This window comes from Canis lupus, chromosome 14 (genome assembly GCF_048164855.1).
Source record: "Canis lupus baileyi chromosome 14, mCanLup2.hap1, whole genome shotgun sequence".
NCBI classification, from domain to species: Eukaryota; Metazoa; Chordata; class Mammalia; order Carnivora; family Canidae; genus Canis; species Canis lupus.
This window is the reverse complement of record NC_132851.1, coordinates 47,421,781-47,437,044: the sequence shown is the minus strand read 5'-3', so window position 1 is coordinate 47,437,044 and position 15,264 is coordinate 47,421,781. Positions and strand designations below refer to the sequence as shown.

The 15,264-nt window shown below is 39.4% G+C and overlaps 1 long non-coding RNA gene across 2 annotated transcripts in view; it reads left to right on the top strand.

Moving 5' to 3' along the window:
• LOC140604072 (uncharacterized) overlaps positions 1 to 13,243 on the top strand; it is a 52,860-nt gene extending 39,617 nt beyond the window's left edge. Inside the window, exons 3-4 of one of the 2 annotated variants that reach the window (XR_012007110.1) lie at positions 484 to 598; positions 13,078 to 13,243. This is a non-coding gene — a long non-coding RNA (uncharacterized lncRNA). Of the gene's footprint in view, positions 1 to 483; positions 1,128 to 13,077 lie in introns of those variants that run through there. The other variant, XR_012007109.1, reaches the window with a different exon arrangement.
• Positions 13,244 to 15,264: the final 2,021 nt, after the last annotated feature.

Below are 15,264 nucleotides of genomic sequence, written 5' to 3'. Positions count from 1 at the left end.
GTCTAGACAGAATGACCAGTTCACTTAAGAATGTTCTCGATGTGAAAACTAACTACACCAAATGTCAACCCCTTGAGTCAATAGCATTTTAATGTTTGGTCTGGTGAATGGGAGTATGCACCAAGCCCCTTTGCTGTATATACCAAAGGATAGTGGTGGTCTCAAAGAAAAGCCCTTGTACGATGGTACAAGATGAACCACCCATGATCCTTAGGGGTAGTTTTAAAAAAATTTTTATTTATTTATTCATTACAAAGAATAAGTGGGCAGAGACACAGGCAGAAGGCGAAGCAGCTCCATGCCAGGAGCCTGATGTGGGACTCGATCCTGGGACTCCAGGATCACGCCCTGGGCCGAAGGCAGGTGCTAAACTGCTGAGCCACCCAGGGATCCCCCTTAGGGGTAGTTTTTAAGATAAGAACTGACTTGGAAACTGTGGTTATTTAGATTTGAATGTTTGCTTTTTTTTTTTTTTTTTTCCAGAAAATGAATGAAAAGAGGCTGTCACTTCGAGAGGAACAACGTATCTGTTGCCAATGATAAAAACTTGAGCTTTCAAGGGAAAATTAGAAACTCGGGAAAACTTGTCTTCACTGCAGTGAGTTTGACAGCTTTCCAATACTTGCAAGACTTTTTGATACGATCCGCGGTGTATTATTGAAATATATATATAAAATGTGTCAATATTTGAGAGATCTGTGTAACTCAGTGAACCAATATTTTCCAAATGACCAATGCATGCCTGTTATAAAACTATGCATGGAAAAAGAGCATTCACGCTATAAGAGGAACCATGGGATTTTAATATAACAGAGTATGAAAAATTCATTAATCTGGTTTCAGATTCCACACTGCAACTAACTTTTCAGAAACTATCACTTGTCAAGTTTTCATGTGGTATCAAGGAAATACCCACCATTATCTATCTGAAAAGGTTACTAAGATATTTCCCCCTTTTCCAATTATATATTTTTGCAAAGGTGGATTTTCTTTATATACTTAAACTGAAAAAACATAACTCAACATATTAAATGCAGCAAGCAGATATGAGAATCCAGCTTTTATTAAGTGTGACATAAAACAGATGGATGCGCAGAAATATCAAGTAATGACACCTTTCTTACTAATTTGTTTTAGAAAACACTGTTATTTCTTTAAATGGCTTTATTAAGGTATAATTGAGATACAATAAAACACCCATGTTTAAGTTCTACAATTTGCTGAGTTTGACATGTGAATACATCTGTGAAACCATCACCTCAAATCAAGGTAATAAATATAACCATGTTCCCAAAAGTGTTCCTTCTTAAAGCCCTCCTACCCTCCCTCCCTTTCCTACCTCCCTCATTTCTAGGCAACCAGTGATCTTTCTGTCACTCTATTTTAGTTTGCATTTTCTAGAATTTTATATAAATGGAATCAAAGACTTGGTGCACTTTTTTTTATATCTTGGTTCTTTTCACAAGATAATTATCTCGAGATTCACCTATTTTTTTAAAAAAATTATTTATTTATTCATGAGAGACACAGAGAGAGGCAGAGACACAGGCAGAGGGAGAAGCAGGCTCCCTGAGGGGAGCCTGATGTGGGACTCGATCCCATGGCCCCCTGGATCGTGACCTGAGCTGAAGGCAGATGCTCAACCCCTGAGCCACCCAAGTGCTCCTTCACCTATGTTTTTGCATGTATCAAAACCTCATTCATTCTTATGGTTGAGTATTCTAGTGTGTGGATATAGCATAATTTGCAGCTCCCTTCACCTATGGCTGTGGTCTAAATGCATGTGGCCCCACCTCTCCACCCCAATTCATATGTTAAAAACCTAATCCCCAAGGTGATGTCACCAGGAGGTGGGGTCTTCAGGAGGTGATTAGATCATGGGGACTGAGATATTGGGGAATTAGTGCCTTTACAGAAAAGATCCCAGAGAGTGTGCTTGCGCCTTCCACCACATGAAGATAGAATGACAAGTCTGCATCCAGGAAGGGAGCCCTCCCCTCATCATGCCGACACTCTGATCACAGACTTTCAGTCTTTGGAAGTATAACAGATAAATACATTTCCACCGTTTATAAACTACTCACTCTATGTTTTTTGCTTATAGCAAAAGATGGACTAAGAGACTTGCTGAATGGCACTGGGATTGTGAACATCCATATATAAGTCTATGGATGGACATCAGCTTTCATATCTCTTTGGTAAATACCGAGGAGAGAAATGGTTGGGCCAAGAGCTAGGTGTCTGCTTAACATTTTAAGAAATTGCCAAAGAGTTTCCCCAAGTGCAGAGTCTGCAATTTACAATAGTTTGACTCAACATTTTTCAACTTTACAATGCTCCAAAAGCGTTACGCATTCAGTAGAAATCAACCTTTGATTTTTGAATTTTGATCTTTTCTCAGGGCTGGTGATATGTGGTACATACTCTTCCTGATGTGGGACAGTGACAGGCCTCAGCTTCTAGTCAGCTGTGTGATTGTGAGAGTAAACAACCAATACATTCACAACCATTCTGTTTTTCATTTTCAATACAGTAGTCAACACATTACACCTAATACTCAACACTTTCTTATAAACAGGCTTTGTGTTACACGATTTTGCCCCACTGCAGGCTACTGTAAGTATGCTGAGCACATTTAAGGTAGGCGAGGCTAAGCCATGGTGTTTGGTAAGTGAGGTGTGTTAAAATGCATTTTCAACCGATGATGGGCTTATTGGAACGTAACCCCATTGTAAGTCGAGGAAGATCTGTAGTTGTACCATTTAATTTTTTTTATTTTCTAAAATTAATTACTTTATTTTTTAAATTCCAGTATAATTAATGTACAGTGTTATATTAGTTTCAGGTGTACCATATAGTGATTCAAGAATTCTATACATTACTCAGTGCTCATCGTAATAAGTGTCCTTTTAATCCCCTTCACCTGTTTCACTCATCCCACAACCCACTTCCCCTCTGGTGACCATCAAGTTTGTTCTCTACAGTTAAGTCTATTTTTTTTTCTCTTTTATTACATTCTTCCTTCTGTTTTCTCTGGGTTAAGTTTGCTCTTTTTTTCATTTTCCTAATCCTTTAAGCTGGAAAGTAATGTTAGAGATTTGAGATATTTATACTTTCTTTTTTTTAGATTTATTTATTTGGTTTAGAGATTGAGAGAGAGAGAAAGCATGAGCAGGAAGGGCAGAGGGAAAGAGAATCTCAAGCGCACTCCACATGAGCGTGGAGCCCGATGAGGGGCTCCATCCCACAAATGAGTCACCCAAGTTCACCCCTCTTCTTTTTTTTAAACATAGGAACTTAGAGTTCTAAATTTCTCTCTGAGCATTGCTTTTGCAGCATGTTTGGTATGCTGTCTTTTAGTTTTGACTCATCCCAACGTATTTTCTAATTTCCTTTGTCTTTTTTTCTTTGTTTAAGACTATATTGTTTAAGCACACTGTCAAAAAATTTAAAAAAGAACTACCATGATATCTGGCAATTACACTTCTGGGTGTTTATCCAAAGAGAATGAAAACACTAACTTGAAAAGATATATGCACCCTCGTATTTATTGCAGCTTTATTTATAATAACCAAGATATGTAAACAACCTAAATGTCCATTGATAGATGAATGGATAAATAAATTGTAGGGACTATATATGTCTATATATATATATATATATATATATATACTTTGAATGTTAATCTTTTATTGATAACAAAGCAGCAATGTTGGGGGATGTTTCCAAGATACCATGAGCAGGTGTATCTCCATGCCAGTGTTGTGTGATGTACATGCGTGCCCATGTGTGTGTATGTGTGTGTGTGTATGTAACTGGGGGAGTGATCTGTGAAACTGGGAAGTCCAACCCTACAGAGACAGGAAAGGAGAGACCAAAGAGCCTTGGAGAGGCTGGGCGCTGGAGAAGAGTCCTCACAGGCCATGTTGAGTTCAGCTTCCAGGAATAGCAGGTGCTTTGGGCCAGGCAGTGGCTGGGGGCTGCTGCACCTACTGTGCTGGGCTTTCAGGAGGGGCTGCTAGAGCCACAGGATTTTATATATATATATATATATATATATATATATATATATATATATATAAAAAATATATATATTTTATATATATATCTATATCTGAGATATATAATATTCTGAGATATATATCTATCTATAGATATTTATATATATATATATCTCAGAATATTATTCAGCCATAAAAAAGAATGAAATCTTTCCATGCATGACAACATGATGGATAGATCTCAGGAGCACTATACTCAGTGAAGTAAGCCAGACAGAGAAAAGCAAATGATCTCTTTTATGTGTGGAATCTAAAACAAAAACAAAAAACCAAGCTCATAGATATAGAGAAGAGATTGGTAGTTGTCAGATTGTCAGAGGCAAGTGGGTAGAGGAGAGGAAAAAATGAGTGAAGAGAGTCAAAGGAAAAAGAAAATAAAAGAAAAATAAAAAGCAATGCCAAAGATAATGTAATAGCACTGAATTGTCAGAACTAAACTGTGCTTTCCATAGCAGGTGAGCAAACAACAATTGCTCAATGAATTAGCTAGACAACTCTTGGTTTAAAAAATAACAACAAAACTCCTCTACTGCATACTTCATATCAAACAAGTGGAGTGGGAATTGAATGCCGCAGAAATAACCTATGAAACCTAAAATCAAAAACAAACCAAATCAGGATACTATTGAAAAATATTAATCATTTTGCTTTTTATACCTAATCACTTGAAAGTTAGTTACCCCCTTGTCAGCCCGAGAGAACACGTTGCCTGCAGAAGGGATTAGTAGACAGGGAATAAAAAGTGATATCCAACATCAAAGTTCAAGCTTAGAAAATAAAACAAGCTACTAAAATAGACTTTTTGAGACTCAAAGGCAAATCTTGAGGAAAAGCAAGAGTGTAGGACATAAGCAGACCTAGAGAGAATGTGGGAATATGGAGGAAGAAGGAGGTCATGATCCACCTTCACCTGGGCTGGGGTTTGGCAAGGAGCAGGTGCATCTTAGAAGAGTTAGTTGGGGGGCAGGGAAGGAGGAGATCTGTCCTGGCCAGGGACAAGGGGATGCAGCTCCCTATCAGACATAAGCCAGCACTTCTTGGCTCACACCAAGGAACCCCCAAGGGAGAGCTAAGTTAGCAGCTGTAGACCATGGTCTTGTCTTTGGAGGGGAACAGTGTATACTGTTCTAGGAGAAAAGATACATAGCTCTTTGCCTGCTCCTTGGGCTTCCAATGATGGCTACCAGCATGCTTCCCGTGCATTTCCCAGCAGTGTTGTCCTCCCAGTGACCTGACACTTTGCTGATCCCCATGTGACCCACTGGTATATGGCAACTTACTTAAAAAAAAAAAGTGTGCTGTTTAATTTCCACATATTCGTGGATAGTCCAGACTTTCTTCATTATTGATTTCTGATTTTGCTCTATCGTTAAGAAAGATATTTTGTATAATATTAATCTTTTTAAATCGACTGAGACTTGTTTTGTCCCCCAGCATATAGTCTATCTTAGAGAGTAGGAAAGAGAGGTACAAGTGTCAAGGGAACCTGTACGGGAGGTGTCACCTGGCCTGGGAAGCCAGGGAAGGCTTCCCAGTGAAAGTGACAGCTCTGCTGAGAGCTGAGACATAGAGATGTGTTAACTTGGTGAAGGTGAGAAAGAATAGGGATTTTTTTCATTACTCCATTTGGCTTCTCAGAGACTGACTTGCTAGTCTTTTTGTCTTCTTCCTCCTCCTCCTATTCCTTCTTAATTTCTTCCTTACCCTCTTCCCTCTCCCTCTTTCTTTCCTCTGCCTCCTGTTTAGTTCTTTGTTAATTTGGAATAAATACTAAAGCCCTTCTCAGTTGGATGAACAAACATTAGAGTTTTTGTATGCAGAGTGTTTAAAGTAAATGTAAAATCTGAAAGGAGAAGGTCTGTGCTTGTTGTGTGAGCTGATGAAATTTAGGGAGAGGTCAAGTTTCCAGGGTTTTGATGATGCAGGCTTTATGGTTGGGGGTGGAGGGTGGCAGCAGGGAGAGAAAAAAGGAAGGAGCTGGAATCAATCAGTCATAAGCTGAACCACTTCCGGCAAGGAAATTTAATTTCAGTGATTGAATCACTGACTCACGAAAATAACTAAATGCAGTGTGTATTTAGGTTTTAAACACACTTGGACCATCTACGTTAATGGAAATACGAAGATGTGTGGTGTTAATCACCCAACAGGAGACAACATATTTCTACTTAGACTTTCATCTTTTACCATAAAGGGCCTCTCAGGAGTCTGCAGCACAGAGGAATTTATCTCCCTGGGAACCACATTTCTAGAGTTAGACCACTTTGGCATGGTACCAACATTAGCTGTAATGCAAACTAGAACGGTAAGCCCTTTGGCTTCTTGGCTCTGCAATTAAACATCAGGTCCTTAGTTTGACTGGGATATGTGACCTTTCCAAATGAAGCAAAGGTCTGGTGTAGCTGTAAGCCTAATTTATCTTTCTTATCAGTGAAGAAACAGGCAGAAACAAGGTCAAAGCAAGAGACCTCCTCCACTGGGATTGTTAAAAGCTATTGTTCCATAATTACTGTGACTAAGGCAACAAACAAACTATTGAGGTTGACAGCCCCCTTAGATCAGTGCAGCTGAATTTCTGTAGGTTTTTCCTGCATGTTCCCAATGAAAGTATAGCATGTTTTCACAGAGAAAGCAAAAGAGGACAATAGATAATTATAATTCCAGAAAAGCTATTGTAACACATTCTGCCAATGTGAAAGGGGATGCATTTCATTTAGGCTTATTTTTAATATGGTAGCAAAACACCACCATATTGGGGAAAAAGTTTATTCGTCATCCAAAATAATGAGAAGTGTAGTTAAAAAGAAGTGCACTTTGCACTTAAACTAGGCTAGCCTACCCTAGACTCCTGTAACTCTAACCTGGTTGAAGGCCATGACGTAGGTATTCATGGCTTCCCCTCTTTCGTGACACACGTTCCATAGTGACTGCTCGAGAAATATTTCGTAAGTTGCAATGAGTTGAGCTAGTTTCAATTATCCAAAAGTTCTCTTTTTATCACCAGAGAACAAAATCAGGGAAATCGTGGCAGACTTTCTCACCCAGTGACATATTCATTCTTGAAATACATGTTAGCATAGCTGTCTCTCGGCACTAGAGTGGCAGTCACATGCCAGCCAGCCTCTGGACATGGATACAAGAGCTCCTAGAAAGATTTTCTCTCTCTCTATTTGACTGGCCAGCAGATTCATAGTCTCACGAGTGTATTAGTGGAGGCAGGTATGAGTATATGGTCTAAAAAATTTTTTTGAGGAGATGTCCCTCACTTTCCTATCATTGGCAAAATTTCTTTTACGAGATCACAGAAAAGTTTTAAAGACCGGTCAAAGAAGCCATGGAAAGATATTTCCATCTTTCCCTATGAAGGACCTCTCAGAATTATGTAAGTCAAAGGAATTTATCTTCCCAGGAGTCTAATTTAGGAGGAAACCATTATATATTGTATGATTGAGAGTACATTGCTTTGAGGTACTCAATTGATAACAGATATTTACTGAATGCTTACAAGTTGCCAGGCATCATCTTTTTTTTTTCTAATATTTTATTTATTCATGAGAGACACAGAAAAACAGGCAGAGACACAGGCAGAGGGAGAAGCAGGCTCCCCATGGGGAGCCCAATGCAGGACACGACCCCAGGACCCCAGAATCATGCCCTGAGCTGAAAATAGACTCTCAACCACTAAGCCACCCAGGTGCCCCTCCAAGCATTGTTATAGACAATATGATGATGAATAAGATAAAGTCATTTGCCTTCTGGAATTTGATGAAAGACAGTAGAAAACAAACAAGTATATATAGACTATAAAGCTAAGTGGTGAAAAATCTTACAAAAAAAATGTAGGATAAGAGATAAAAAGTGAGAGAGCTGCCAGGGAAGACCTTTTTGAAGAGGTGACATCTGTGACATCTGTACTAAAGAGTACATGCAAAGACAATGAAGGAACTTGGCTTATTTGAGGAATAGTCATGAGGCCAGTGTGTCTATAACATTAGTGGGAAAAAAAAGGCACAGATCTGGTGAAAAACATCAACACACATAATCAAGAAGCTCAATAATCCTGAAGAAGACAATCATGAAGACAAACATACCTAGACACATGATAATGAAACTGCTGAAAACCAAAGACAGAAAGAAAAATCTTAAAAGCAGCCAGAGGATAAAGTTCTATCACGTACAGGAGAACAGTGAACATAATGACAGCTAACTTCTCATCAGAAACCAGGGACTCAGAAGATGAAGAACAATGTCTTTAAAATCCCAAACGGAGGGGCAGCCCAGGTAGCTTACCAGTTTAGTGCCACCTTCAACCCAGGGCCTGATTCTGGAGACACTAGATAGAGTCCCACATTGGGCTCCCAGCAGGGAGCCTGCTTCTCCCTCTGCCTGTGTCTCTACCTCTCTCTGTGTGTCTCTCATGAATAAATAAATAAAATCTTAAAAACAAAATCCTGAAAGGAAAATAGCCTGTCAATTGCAAATTCTATACTTACTAAAAATATCCTTCAACAAGGAAGGTAAAATCAATATGCTTTCATAAAAAAGAAGGCTGAGAGAATTCTTTGCAAATAGGCTCATTCATACTATAAGCAATGCTGAAAGAAGCTCTTCAGATAGAAGGAAAATAATATCCAGTTGGATATTCAAAAGTGATGAAGAAAATGAAACGGATAAATGTGGTTAGATAGAAAAGTTTTTTGTTTAATTGCTTTATCTCCTTATTTTAAATTACAACTGACTATTTTAAGTGAAAACATGTATTTTGAGTTTAATAACAAATGTAGAAGTAAAATATAATGCTATGATAGCATAAAGGATAATAGGGATTGTAAATGGAATTTTAATCTTGTAAGATTCTTACATTACACATTAAATGGTATCATAGTAATTCAAGGTATGTTGTGAAAGTTAAGGACACATGTTAAAATCCCTAGGGAAACCAATGGGATCAATAGAAAAAATTACTAACATGGTAGATATCAACACAGCCATATAAATAATTGGAGTAAGTGTAAATGGTCTATACACACTAATTTAAGGCAGAGATTGTCAGACTCTTTTTTTTTTAAAAGAAAAATTATAAAGGATTTACTTTAACTATGAAGACTAAGATAGTTTGAAAGCAAAAGGATAGAAAAATATATAAATGCTAATACTAAGAAGGCAGATTTGGCCAAAGTATTGGACAAAGTAGACTTCAAGATGAGGAGGGTTACCAGAGCTAAAGAAAGACTTTTCATAATGATAAAAAGGCCAGTCCATGAAGAAGACAAGTGAATCATAGATAGGTATGCCCTTCATGACAACATGAAGCAAAACTGACAGAAGGAAGAAATAAGCACAGCGCAATCCAATGTATTATTATCTGTTTCTCAATAATTTCCAGGAGAGACAACATCAATCCTTGCTATAGTCATCCGAGCAGTGGTTGCTTCTTCAGGGGCAGAGAGGAGGGAGGTTGACTAGAAAATAACACGAGGGAATTGTTTGGAGTGCTAAAAAGTTTCTGTGTCTTGATAGCTTTTATAGATAGGTATATACATCTAGCAAAACTTCTCAAAGTTTATACTTAAAATCAATGTAATTTACTATAGGTAAAATTTACTTGCTATTTAAATTGAGCATACATTTATAAAACCTAGTTCTGATACGTTATGGCTCCGATTTCTTGTTAGATGCCAACGTGGAGATATTAAAGTGATATGTGTTTTGGGTGAGTCTAAAGTGCAGGTTGGTGCTGGAGCTATAAATTTGAGAGTCACTATAGAGGAATGAGGTTTAAATCCACAGGACTGAATGAGATCACTCAGATACTCAAAGTATAGGCGACATCTGAGGACCAAGGCTTGAAGACGCATGCTAACACTGAGAATTTCAGGCAGTAAAGGAAAGCCATCAAAGAACATTGAGAATTATTAACCAGAGACAAGAAAACCAGGAGGATGAAGACACATTCAGGATGTATGTCAAAGAAGACAGAATGATCAAGTCATACTCTGTTTATTTATTTATTTTTTATGTATTTGTTTTTTTTTTTTGTATTTGTTTTTTAAATAAAAAAATTAACCTTTCTAATGTAAACAGTTCAGTGGCATTTAGTAAATTCATGGAGTTGAAACACCAACCACCTTGTGTTCTGTTTAGAGACACACTAAGAAACGTGCTAACAACTGCCCACCCATTTCTCCAAGATGGAAGCCATTGGCAACTTTAAAAGAAAAGATACGTAAGAATGTGAGAATGCCAATAAAAAAAACCAATAATAATAAAAAAAAAAGAATGTGAGAATGCACAGAATGAAGTCTTACCATCTGTGACAACGTGACTGAACCTGGAGGGTGTTACGCGAAGTGAAATAAGTCAGATAGGGAAAGACAAATTACCATATGATTTCACTTGTATGTCAACTCTGAGGAATAGAACAAACGAACTAAGAAAAACAACACAAAGAGAAACAGACTCATAAATATAGAGAACGAACTCGTGGTTGCCATTGAGGAGGGGAGTAGGGAGATGGGTGAAGTGGGTGAAGGGGATTATCAGGTACAAGCTTCCGGTTATAAAATAAGTAGGTCACAGAGAGAAAAAGAACAGCATGGGACACATCATCAGTAATATTGTAATAACTGTGCGCTGAGCGATGGTAACTGTACTGTCGTGAGCCTATTGTGGTCTCTGCAATCGACAAATCACTGTGTTGCACACCTGAAGCCAACATATACGGGCTATATATCAACTATACTTTCATGAAAATAAAAACTAAAAAAATGTAAACAAAGAGGTAAAATGCCAAGTCTGACTGAAGGGGGTTAAGGAGAATATAGGAAAGGACGGTAAAGCACAGACAACTTTCCAGGAGCTGTTTTTCTGTGTTGCCCAGAAGAGGTGACATTAACTGCTTCTTCCATTTGAATGATGCTTGTGGGCCTGGGACTCTGTTGTCTAGAAAGAATTTACAGAGAGCGATGATGGTGGGTGGGGACTTAGGAACCATATCCTTCGGTGACTTTGAGGGGAGTTCTAACCAAATCCCTAGAGAGGCCCCTCAAGATTGGATGGGGACACAGAGTGATTTGCACCTGCTCGTACTTTAGTTCCTCTTCCTTATTTAGGTTTTAAAAACATTTGTTTAGATTTATTTGGAGTCTTCTCCGAATAAAGAGGCTTGTCCTGTTTGTGAGAGGGTGGATGGCTGATGGTCATCGTCAATCTCTTTGGAAGGAAGTCGCAGTAGGCGTTGACCCGACGTGCCTACCCCACAGATGTACAACGTCTCCATTCAGCATGTGCTTTGTTAAGGATCTCACCTCTCCAGGTATTCCTTCTAAACACACCTATTACTCTCCCTTGGAGAAATTCTTCATTTTTCTGTTAAGATATAATTTCAATTCCATGTCACAGAAATACAAAAATAGCAGTGGCGTGAATGAAATAGAAAGTTTATTTCTCTCGCACTGAAAAATCTGTGCTGGTATGGCAGCTCTGCTCTGCGAGATCACTGGGAGTCTAGACACCTTCTCTCTTCCTGTCCCACCAACTGTGCGGGGTGTTCCTATCCACATGGCGCAAGATGACTCACCACCATGTTTGTACTCCAGCCATTGGGAATGAGGAAAGAAGAAGGAGGATGCGCATCCTTTCCCCTTAAGGCCAGGACCTAGAGTGGCCCACATCACTTTATTTTCATCCTTTTGGCCAGTCCCCAGTCACAGAAATGCCTACGTTATATGACCTTTCTTTGGAGTGGCATGATGATCAGCTAAAAAAAACCACCATGCGTGATGGGAAGATGGATGCTGATCTAAAACCAGCAATTGTTTCCTTTTCCTATGATGTTTTAGGTTTCTAGTGCTCCCTTAGAGATTGGCATTTGGGCAAGTGGCTGTCCTGCCTCTTATTCCACATCCACCCTTAGGATCATCACAGGATGAGGAGGTAGGGTGACCCTACAATAAATCTTCCAAGGGGTACAGCATCTCCTTTCCTTTATTTCACACATTTGACTTCTGCTTTAGATACAGTTTTAACAAAGGGTTGCCAAGTTGTGGTTCATTTTGTGACTGAGCCACACGGTGCATAAATATTTGCTCAAATATTATCCCGAGTGTGTCTGTGAGGGTATTTTTGGATGAGATTAACATTTGTATCTGTAGGCTGAGTAAAGCAGACTGCCTTCCCTAATGTGAGTGGGCCTCATCCAATCAGTTGAAGGGCTGAACGGAACAAAAAGACTCACCCTCCCTGTGAAAGAACTCTTTTTGTCTGACCACCTGAGCTGGGATATTAGTCTTTTTCTGCCTTCAAACTCGGATTGAAACACTGGCTCTTCTTGGGCCTTGAGTCTGCTGGCTTTCAGACTGGAATGTACACCACCAGCTCTCCTGGGTCTCCATCTTGCTGACTGGAGCTCTTGAAACATCTCAGCCTCCATAATCACTTGCTCAAAACCCTATAAGACCCTCTGCCCCTCCCCTTTCAAATATTATTGGTTCTGATTATCTGGATAAGCCTCACTAATAAACGAGCTTTTAAAAAATCCCTGAGGGGCCCTTGGGGGGCCCAATGGTTGAGCATCTGCCTCTGGCTCAGGGCGTGATCCTGGGGTTCCAGGATCGAGTCCCACATTGGGCTCCCTGCAGGGAGCCTGCTTCTCCCTCTGTCTGTGTCTCTGCCTCTCTCTCTGTGTCTCTTATGAATAAATAAATGAAATCTTTTTTTAAAAATCCCTGAAAACCAACTAGTTAGTCTCTGAATGTAACACATGGGAGAAGTAGGGCCCAGACTCACTGTGGCCCCCACGAATTAGGTGGTCCCACAGTCATCCTAATGTGTCCCGTCTTTCTTATCTTTCAGGTCACATTGCAGATGAAAATACACTGTTTCACTAAAAGGCATTTTCATATGCTGCTTCTCAAGTGAAGTTGGTCTTAGGCTTCGTATTATTTGAACAATCTCCAGAGAAGCTGTGAAATAAAAATTCACTTTTCATACGAAGTTATTATTTTTTTTTCCCTAGGCTACAGTGATGGGAAGATGTGGGAAACAAACATATTTTGCTATTTTAATGATCAGCCCTGGAACAGAACAGCCTTTAAAACCTGTCTGGTAGCTGGATTGGTCGTTGAATTCCACAGGCAAACGCCAGCATCACCAAAGTGAAAACACAAGCGTTAGAACAAAGAGACACTGTAAGCATTTTGCACTAAGCAGACTAAAATCCAGATCTGATTTGTCAAAGCTCAAAAATAAATTAACCGCTTGCTGTGGCACAGTTTGTCTAAGTAACCCCATGGCCCATTCTCCCTCGAGTGTGGGTGGAAGTGAAGAACTGTTAGCTGCTCTGGAGGAGACGCTGGGAAGAATCATAATTTCTCTGGCTACAGCGACAGTATTTTCTGTCCCCAAAATCAAGTCATGTCAGCAATGGCTTTTAGGAAGGAGCTAATGGAAACTTTAGTTTGGTCATGACTGAAGTGTCTTGGGAAATTTGTGCCAATTATTCTGTTTCTGTACTACTAAAAAACCCAACTTTTTTTGAGGTATGAGTCACATAACATAAAATTCTGTTGAAAGTGCGCAGTTCAGTGGGGTTTAGTATATTTACAATGTTGTGTAGCCCTCACTGCTGTCTAGTTCCAGAACACCTTCACCACACCCCAAAAGAGGCCCCTTATCTATCAGCAGTGACTCCGTATTTCCTCCTCTCCCCATTTCCTGCCAACCACTGATCTACTTTTGTCCATTTGGATTTGCCCATTCTGGACATTTCACAGACGTGGAATCTTACGATACATGGTGCCTGGCTTCGTTCAGTCAGCATATAATGTCTTCAAGGCTCACTCACCTTGTAGCAAGTGTCAGCATTTCATTCCTTTTTATGGCCAAATAATAGTCCACATCATGGACAGACCACCTTTTCCTTGCCCATTTATCGGTTGGTAGACACTTAGGTTATTTCTACTTGGTGGTTATCATGAATAACGCTGCTACCAATACCATTCGAGTTTTGTGTAGATGTATGTTTTTAGTTCTTTAAGTATGTACCTAGTAGGGTAATTGCTGGCTCATATAGTTACTCTATTTTTTAAAAATAATTAATTTATTTAAAAAAATATTTCATTTATTTATTCATGAGAGACATACACAGAGAGGCCGAGACACAGGCAGAGGGAGAAGCAGGCCCCCTGCAGGGAGCCTGCTGCGGGACTCAATCCCAGGACCCCGGGATCAGGCCCTGAGCCAAAGGCAGGTCCTCAAACGCTGAGCCACCCGGGCACCCCAGTCACTCTATTTTAATATTTTCTGGTAACTGCTACATTGTTTTCCTGAGGATGAGGACAGGCCATTTTACATTCCCCCCGCCAGGGTATGAGGGCTCCAGTTTCTCCCTCTTCTAACCAACCCTTGCTTGTCTCTGTCTTTCTTTGCGATCGATTGTCCTGGTGCCTGTGAAGTGCTATGTCATGGTTGTGATTTGCATTTTCCTCAGGATTGAATGAAGATGAGCATTTTTTTCATTTGCTGATGGGTCATTTTCTGTCTCCTTGTGAGGTGCCTGCTGGAGTATTTTGCCCTTTAAACAAATGTCACTGTCTGTCTTTTTAATAGTGAGCTCTTGGAGTTCTTTATGGAAGTTCCCTGTTAACTCTTGGAATTGCATTTATTTTCTTGCAGGGTGGAACTGGCTCTTTAACTTTTCTTAATGTCTCTCGAAGGGGAGAAAAAATCTAATTTTGATGCCAGTCTACTTTATCAGATTTTTGGTTATGCTTTCTGTTTTTGGCGTCCTGTCTATGAAATCTTTTTCTATTTCCAGGTCGTGAAAACTTTCTTACATGTTTTCTTTCAGAGGTTTTAGAGTTTTTAGCTTCTATGCATAGGCTTAGAAAGCGTTTTGAGTTAATTTTTCTCTGCGGCATGAGTTAAGAGTTGAGGTTGCCCCCCATATGGTATCTAATTGTTCCAACACCCCCTGTTAACATTTCCTCACTGAATTTTCTTGACAACCTAGTCAAAGTCAATCGCCATAAAGGTCTATTTCTCGAATCTCTATACTGGTTGTTCTGTTTTGATCTATTTGTCTAGCCTTTCACTAATACCATATGGTCTTGGTTTCTATAGCCTTATACTTAGACATGAAATCAAGTACAGAAAGTTCTCAAACTTTGATCTTCTTTGCAAGATTGCTCTGGCTATTTTATAA